The sequence below is a fragment of the Mya arenaria genome, chromosome 7 (genome assembly GCF_026914265.1).
Source record: "Mya arenaria isolate MELC-2E11 chromosome 7, ASM2691426v1".
Taxonomy (NCBI): Eukaryota; Metazoa; Mollusca; class Bivalvia; order Myida; family Myidae; genus Mya; species Mya arenaria.
Genome location: NC_069128.1, coordinates 31714070 through 31720314, shown reverse-complemented (window position 1 = coordinate 31720314; position 6245 = coordinate 31714070). Strand labels below are relative to the sequence as shown.

General features: G+C 34.1%; 1 non-coding gene across 1 annotated transcript; it reads right to left on the bottom strand.

The window, feature by feature from the left end:
• Positions 1-5395: 5395 nt before the first annotated feature.
• On the bottom strand, positions 5396-5472 carry Trnaq-cug (transfer RNA glutamine (anticodon CUG)). Its single transcript has one exon. It is a non-coding gene; the product is annotated as a tRNA-Gln (tRNA).
• Positions 5473-6245: the final 773 nt, after the last annotated feature.

Here is a 6245-nt window from a genome sequence, read left to right as displayed (position 1 = left end):
AAGTTTGACATTAAATCTTTCAAAAATACTACAAAGAATTTAATAAAACTGAAATGTGGAAGTTCATTGTTTTATATAAAAAAGATACCGCCAATCTGACAGCTGTGTGTGGAAATGACGTCACTCTATTGCATTATGGGACAGTTTGGTAAATTTTTCTTGGGTAAACTTTCACCCTAACCTGGTAATTTACCGCCTTGGCAATTACTTTTATACAAACGCATTTACCGGCTAGGTAATATTACCACGGAATTTACCGGCGGTTTTACTTCCCGTGGTAATTATTTACCATTGTTTATACAATTGGCTGCTGCAGCTGGTGGTTTTTCTAGAGTGATTGTAAGATGGTACATTTTAGTCGTGTGTTTAGTATATCCTGGCGGTCTGGTTATCGAACACCATTGACTTAATGTAAGATCAAACTTTGCTTAACCTTTCAAATACTAACTTGATTGTTGCTGCTGTTATGAGATCAACAATGTGCTGGCTCATTACACGTTATGTAGCGCTATTGTTGATGATGACCAATCACTATTATGCACCAGTCAATAGTAACCACGGCCCTCCCAGCTCCGGGGGTATACCGGGGATAGCCGGGGAAATGGGCCGTGTTTTTACCTTCCATGTGGCCCGAAGTGCCGGGTGAATGCGGTGGTTTTGTCTTCACGCCAAAAATAGCGGGGAATGAGCCTTACCTATGGTTCCTTTGGGTGCGGGGGCATTTTGCGGGGATTTGACCAGCAGTTCATCCCCGCCCTACCCGGGCTTGGCTGGAGCGAAAGTCAACGTCCCCGCTATTCCCCGGACCAGAAGTGGGGCGTGGTTACAATTGACTGGTGCATTAGCATTTATAAATTTGTAAACTCTTGACTTTCAATGTCATCAGTGGCTATCTTTGAATATAAAAGAACAAGCTAAGAAGCAAAATAGTTCATGTGATTTTGTTCAGCAGCAAATTATTTATTTACTTAACTCATTTTTCCTTTCATTTTCAGTTCAAATATTTTGCTTCATCCATTCGTTTGTTGAAAATAAAAATAATTATGTTTTGTGTACTGCAGAAACATACTTATTGCTCCATTAAAACATTGATATTAAATTTTAAAAAATCACATAATATTCAATAGTAAAATAATTTTTTTTGACCGTGGTGTAGCAACTTTGGCGAGTAGAATCAAGTGCTATTTTATTTATAGCTTTGTTTTGTTTATATTGCAGTGTAGTCAAGCACATTGTCACGCACTAATTTGTATCTAGTTCGTGATGTTCTCTGAAAAAAATGAATACACATTGGCAACTATTTGTAGATATTCAAATACATATTTCGACAATCGGCATTGAATTAAAGTTCGCATAAAACTAGATTGATCAAAACCATTAGTGACAAACCTTGTTCAAGACACATGCCAAAAGTAAATGATCTTCCCTTTCTTCTTCGGATGAATAAAAATCTAAACTTTTCATTTGGAGGTGGAAGCATGTGTTGTTCAGTAGCATTCTGTGATAAATATGTAGCAAAAATATGAGCGGCAACTGAGCTTACCAAAGGCTTTGTTGGATTCGAACAGCAATTTCCTTGTGTCTAGACAGTCGACTGAAAATGGATTGTTGTTGATTTGCAGATGAATTTGTTAAAGTGACATTTTCGTATCTAAAATCAATACATACACATTTATAACAAACAACGTTTGAGTTATAGACGTTAAACTACTTACTAAATAATGCATTTATGGAAAATAACTGATAACAATAGTGTAACCGTTTATTTAATAGCTGAATACGCACACATATTTAATGACTGGTGAATGCTAAAAGATTAATTAAACACGGTATCCGTCATAGGAAGCATTATTTAGCAGATTTATTCAACCTTTTAATACATGGTTACAATCTTGTTATAAGCAATAAATATTTTCCATAAATGAATTAATTAGTAAGTAGTGAACTGACCATTGTGTGTAAAATCACTCAAAATGTAGGTTTGTTATAAATGTTTATGTATTGATCTTGAATAAGAGTGTCACTTTAAACTTCGTTTTGAGTTTTGTTCGTTCAAGACTCTTAGCTGATTTTTCAAGATACACACAACACACTCTAGTCGTTTTATTCCTAATTCCGGGATTAGAGCACTTGCCTGGTGTATTCATTATCAATTTTGACGCACGGGATTCTGGAATAGGTCTAGATCCTCCCCTGTATGTTATTCTAAACATGATAGAATAACGCAATTTTAGATCCCTTTTTGTGTCATACCTGTGCATTAATACCTGTATCATACAGATAATATTTATTTTTAATTCCTTCAACGGATTTAATTATATCGAAGGGATTCAGAAATTCGGTGTCACAATAATACAAGGTCTCGCCAAACAGCAACTACAGATATTTGCATTATGTGCAATGGTAACCCTTTCCGATAAAGCCTTAGTAAACTTGAACAATCTATAATATTTTGAACAATCGTTTCGTCTCCAAAATATATATTTACAGAACGTGCTTGAAACACAAATAACCAGTCAATGGGATCCGTGCCTAAAACGCAAAGCCTCTCAAAGAATTAAAATATTGACGATATTATGTGGGAAAATGTTCATAAATGTTTTCTTCGAAATATCTGTGGATGAAAATACCTGAACTGAATGTTAAAACACCAGCACAGAAACGATAGCTTAATGTTTGCATTCATTTCAATGACATGTACTGACGCATTTATTAAGGAATACTGACACTGACGTTTGGTTTACAGCAAGAAAAAAATCGTTTAGTATTGTCCTTTAAAAGCGTTTGTCAGCTCAACATTTCCACAAGTGTGTGGAGGGTTCTATTCACATCATGATAATTACATAATTTCTGTCCGAGATAAAAACATAGCAATAACATTCTAGGTTAAGCCACGGCTTCCAATGAAAGTTATGAATAGAAAAAAAAATGTATTGTAAAAATCATTTCCAACATGCTCCGACAGAAACATGTTATTATTTATTAAAAGTTTTAACTTATGAGTTGTCGAATCTTTAAAAGCAATTGTACGCTTTGTTTATTTTAGGTTACGTTTATAAGCAAGATTAACTTAAAGAAGTGTGTAAACAAGGTATGGATGATTCCTCCTCCTAAAATCGTCATATAATGAATCTTTAAAGATTATATACAAGTTTTCTAAATTAATATACGTTTGTCATGCAGACACATTTACCAAATGCATACCTTTTTATATGTATGTTCTTTATATATGCTTTATATATAACTATTTTGAAAAGTGAAGATACTGCAAGTTATTGTATTCTCTTTAAAACGTTTGTATAGATATATTAATACATGTGTTTTAGGGACATATTTCCTGAATATAAAACTGCTAGGCAATTTATGGATTATACTTTAATTAATTCATGTTCATGTTATCTTTCTAACATTAACAATATTATGTATGCCATAATTCATAGCTGCTGTAAATCTCTTGTATTTCGTTTGGACAAGATTTCTGCATCCAAGCGGCGGATCACATACCACCTTACTATCATCGAAGTCAAATAGACCTATTTTATTTGCATGTAGAATATAAGCTTTTTATTCATACTTAGATATGAAGCCGTAGCCTAAAATATTTGTATTTATATGTTGACAATAATATGCTATAATTTTGGACTGTACCATTATTGTATATATATATTATATATGTTCTTTGTCTATCAATGTTTGTATACTAGTATATTATGAATATCTCCAGCCATTGGGGAAATAAAGATATTGAGTTGAGTTGAGTTGAGTGATTGTTTATAAATAGAATTCTCTGAAACTCTCCATGGATTTCAGGAAGTAAAGTTCCACTCATCATCTATTCATTTATTGTATGCACATTAAATGTTTAGCATAGGTGTTGAAAAAACATTAGATGTCATGCTTTATTTACCATTTAAGTTTTTAATTGTTATCTAAACGTCTGATAATTTAACTGCTCTGCAAACAATATGTAGTTGATGTACTTGGGTATATCGCACAAGTTAAATATTAAATAAGCACATGTACATGATACGTAGTGTCAAAATTTCTGGTATCAATTTAAGTGTTAAATCAAATGATTGATATGATAATAATATCGATCCAATGTTTAGACAGTTGGACCTATCATTAGAATATCGATCCTATTTTTTATAAATAAGATCATATGATTAAAATATCGATCCTTTGTTTAAACATTATATGTAGAAGGTTGGTCCAATGATAAGATGATCGATCCTATTTGTAGAAGGTTGATCCAATGTTAACATTATCGATACTATTTGTAGAAGGTTGATCAAATGATACGATTAACGATCCTATTAGTAGAAGGTTGGTCTAATGATAAGATTATCGATCCTATATTTAGAAGGTTGGTCCAATGATAAGATTATCGATCCTATATGTAAAAGATTGGTCCAATGATAAGATTATCGATCCTATTTGTAGAAGGTTGGTCCAATGATACGATTAACGATCCTATATGTAGAAGGTTGGTCCAATGATAAGATTATCGATCCTATTTGTAGAAGGTTGGTCCAATGATAATATTATCTATCCTATATGTAGAAGGTTGGTCCAATGATCAGATTATCGATCCTATTTGTAGAAAGTTGGTCCAATGATGCGATTATCGATACTATATGTAGAAGGTTGGTCCAATGATAAGATTATCGATCCTATTTGTAAAATGTTGGTCCAATGATCAGATTATCGATCCTATTTGTAGAAGGTTGGTCCAATGATAAGATTATCGATCCTATTTGAAGAAGGTTGGTCCAATGATAAGATTATCGATCCTATATGTAGAAGGTTGGTCCAATGATAAGATTATCGATCCTATATGTAGAAGGTTGGTCCAATGATAAGATTATCGATCCTATATGTAAAAAGTTGGTACAATGATAATATTATCGATCCTATATTTAGAAGGTAGGTCCAATGATAAGATTATCGATCCTATTTGTAGAAGGTTGGTCCAATGTTAAGATTATCGATCCTATATGTAGATGGTTGGTCCAATGATAAGATTATCGATCCTATATGTAGAAGGTTGGTTCAATGATAAGATTATCGATCCTATATGTAGAAGGTTGGTCCAATGTTAAGATTATCGATCCTATTTGTAGAAGGTTGGTCCAATGATCAGATTATCGATCCTATTTGTAGAAGGTTGTTCCAATGATGGTGGTGTTAGTAGTTTATACTCCGGGTCCCGGCGTTAGCACATTGAAGGGTCCCAGAGTGACAGTTCAAGCACCGCACACCTATCCTGGGTAGAACCAATACTAGGTGCCTTCATCTCTGCAAGGAACTGACAACTTCTGTACATGCCAGAGGCAGTGGTACAGTGCGAATGATCGAAAAAAGGATTTCATAACCAATCTCAACAGAGGTGACCTGGTCCGCCCGGGAATCGAACCCGGGTTGTCCGATTCAGAGTCCAACGCTCTACCGATTGAGCTAACCGGGCGGACTGTGTTCCAATGATAAGATTATCGATCCTATAAGTAGAAGGTTGGTCCAATGATAAGATTATCGATCCTATTTGTAGAAGGTTGTTCAAATGATACGATTAACGATCCTATTTGTAGAAGGTTAGTCCAATGATAAGATTATCGATCCTATATGTAGAAGGTTGGTCCAATGATAAGATTATCGGTCCTATATGAAGAAGGTTGGTCCAATGATACGATTATCGATCCTATATGTAGAAGGTTGGTCCAATGATAAGATTATCGATCCTTTTTGTAGAAGGTTGGTCCAATGATACGATTATCGATCCTATTTGTAGAAGGTTGGTCCAATGATAAGATTATCGATACTATATGTAGAAGGTTGGTCCAATGATAAGATTATCGATCCTATATGTAGAAAGTTGGTCCAATAATAAGAATATCGATGCTATTTGTAGAAGGTTGGTCCAATGATAAGATTATCGATCCTATTTGTAGAAGGTTGGTCCAATGATAAGATTATCGATACTATATGTAGAAGGTTGGTCCAATGATAAGATTATCGATCCTATATGTAGAAAGTTGGTCCAATGATAAGATTATCAATGCTATTTGTAGAAGGTTGGTCCAATGATAAGATTATCGATCCTATTTGTAGAAGGTTGGTCCAATGTTAAGATTATCGATCCTATTTGTAGAAGGTTGGTCCAATGTTAAGATTATCGATCCTATATGTAGAAGGTTGGTCAAATGATAAGATTATCGATCCTATATGTAGAAGGTTGGTCCAATGAT